The 2595-nt window shown below is 51.7% G+C and overlaps 1 non-coding gene across 1 annotated transcript; it reads right to left on the reverse strand.

Annotated features, from left to right (window-relative positions):
- Nucleotides 1-2257: 2257 nt before the first annotated feature.
- Nucleotides 2258-2329, reverse strand: TRNAH-GUG (transfer RNA histidin (anticodon GUG)). The gene has a single exon. It is a non-coding gene; the product is annotated as a tRNA-His (tRNA).
- Nucleotides 2330-2595: the final 266 nt, after the last annotated feature.

Here is a 2595-nt window from a genome sequence, read left to right on the forward strand (position 1 = left end):
GAGAAAGTCCAGTTCAGGAGGGCCAGGAAAAACAGATAGCAGGAATAGCCACAAAAGGGTAGGGGTGCTGGAACAATGTGCATAGTGGGGGGGGGGGGCTGAGAGCCATTGAACCAAACTGTAAACCCTGTATATAATGGAAACCAGTTCAAGCCAGGGTGTATGGCAGAACCCCTAGTTCCAGCACCTATGCAAAAGGATCAGTACCTAGAAAGAGGAAAGACAGTGGCATAAGGAGAAAAGAGGAAAAGTTCAAGGAAGAACAGTACAGTTAAACCAGAGGACAAATAAATAAAGAGTCTCCAAGTAAGCGAAGAAATTATTAGAAAAACATTGTTAGAAAACTGCAAGAAGAGTAAAGCAAGAATGAAATGTGAAGGAAATACGCTCTAATTAAAGAGAAACAGATTTAAGAAATAAGGAGGAAGTGAGCTGTAGTGAAAGTAAGAAATAGTAAAGACTCTAACACAAACCATCTGGCAGCATCTTAAGGTATACAAGGTGAAGTGCAGGAATAGAGAAATTGTCAGACAGCAAACGGCTTGTAAATCAGAAAAGAGCTGTGGCTAATTGTTCAATCAAGAAACCAATACATCACATCAAGGAATACATGTCTTTGTTTAAGCTGGAACTCAAAACAGCCAACACAGATTGCACAAGAGGATTGCTCGATTAGCCAAACTAACTTTTCCTCCAAACTCTGGGCGTACAGAGGCTGAAAACTGAGAAACTGAAAAGGCAAAGTATCTCCATTCTAGTGCATTGTATTATCTAATGTCAAAGTCTGTTATTTCATAAATGTCAATTGTTACCTACAAAGTGAGTTTTAATTAAGATATTACTTAATATACAGTACACAGCAGTAATAGTTTACAGTAGTTTATGGTGTGACCCTAATTAGCAGTTCCTGCTAAAACAACCAATTCTGATTTACGTGTGATTATTCCCCACCCCATTGATTTCTATTTTACCCCCAACTGATTGAGATCAAACATAATTTGGCCTCTAGATTGCCTCTGCCTCTCCTTATTGCTCTGATTCAGAACACCCCTCCACCAAGCTCCTTACACAGGAACTCCCCCTGCTGAAACCAATTGGCAGCAGCACAGGGACAGAGTCCACTGTGCACGGGGCCAGGGGCCACTCAAAACATAGACCACAAGTCCAGGAACCCAGGCAACATGCATGGCTGCAGCCTGGCATCACAGGCTTCCTGGATGCCAAACTTGGGTAGCACATGCACCCTCCACCCCAGAGCAGGCATTACACATCTGCACCAAGGCACCATGGGCACAGGCACTCCATGCCAAGCTGCAGGCAGCATTTGCACTTGTCTTGGGCTTCCCACACACAGCTCTGCCAGTGCCCCTCAATCCCAACCTGCAGTCTCCAGCCATGGGCTCCCTCACCAGCACAGCTCTGCTGCTGTCCCTCAGTCCCAACCTGCAGCTCCCCCTCTATCCCCGCCTTGGGCTCTCCCCACATATGAAGTTGAAATATCTTCCTAGCAGAATAGTGTTGGATCAGTGGAGAAACCGGCAGGGAGTTGGGCAGTGCCTGGTGACCTCAGCGCCATCATGGACAGAAAGCAGTGGGGTGTGGAGCCTGCAGGACAGCTCAGCGCGGCGCCAGCTGCTGCTCAGACAGTTGGTGCCACAAGAACTGGCATATAGTACCGGCAGCTGGGAACGGCTCACGCAGTCCTCTCCCCAGGTGTCTGGGAGGGGCTCCCCTTCCCAGCTGCATGGCAGCCCAGATGTGCCATGGCCAGGTCTCTGTACAGTATAGCCCTTGCTCAGGCCCTGCTTTATTAGAGCACTGGGTCCTCGCTCAGTCCTCCTCAAGGGAAGGAGAGGGCTGGGAGCGGAGTGGAGCCCTCCTCTGAGGTACAAAAGCCAGAACATTTGGGATGATCCTGAGCCCATAAAACTGGACAGTTGCACAGGGACACCCTGTGCACAGGGATCAGGCCACATCCATGGCAAGGGGCGGGCAGGGAGTGGTGCAGACTGGCCAGTGCCACCCTCTTCTGTGGCACTAGAGCTGGGGCTTGGGGACTGATGGGCCAGTGACATAGACACTGGCACTGTCCCCAACCTTGTAACAGGCTGGCTGTGCCCTGTATCCTCCAAACGCCATAATGGGCTGGCCATGCCTGGGTGCCTCCCATAAGAAGCTGGCGCTGCTGGGCTGCATTCCCCCCCCCCCAGTAAAAAACTGTGAGCACCCACATGCCGTGATATCGCTGTGACAGCGATGCCGTGACTCGGATTCGAACCGAGGTTGCTGCGGCCACAACGCAGAGTACTAACCACTATACGATCACGGCGAGCTACTGGGGCTCTGCGACAGCCGCCTGGCGCCCGCCCTCTTCAGAGCGGTGCTGATGACGTCATCATGGAGTGGGCGGACCAGCAGCTCCGCCCCTTGCCCCCTGCCCGTTCTGGAATAGCTATTGCACATGCTGCTTCCAAGGGGGCGGGGTCGTGCTCTATCCGCACGGAGCTCCTTGCAGTGACTGCGCATGTGTGAAATAGGGGTGGGCGGAGCAGCAGAGACGAAATCCTCCCTCGGCGCGCGCCTGGGGCACTCGGG

The sequence above is a fragment of the Malaclemys terrapin genome, chromosome 10 (assembly GCF_027887155.1).
Source record: "Malaclemys terrapin pileata isolate rMalTer1 chromosome 10, rMalTer1.hap1, whole genome shotgun sequence".
NCBI classification, from domain to species: Eukaryota; Metazoa; Chordata; order Testudines; family Emydidae; genus Malaclemys; species Malaclemys terrapin.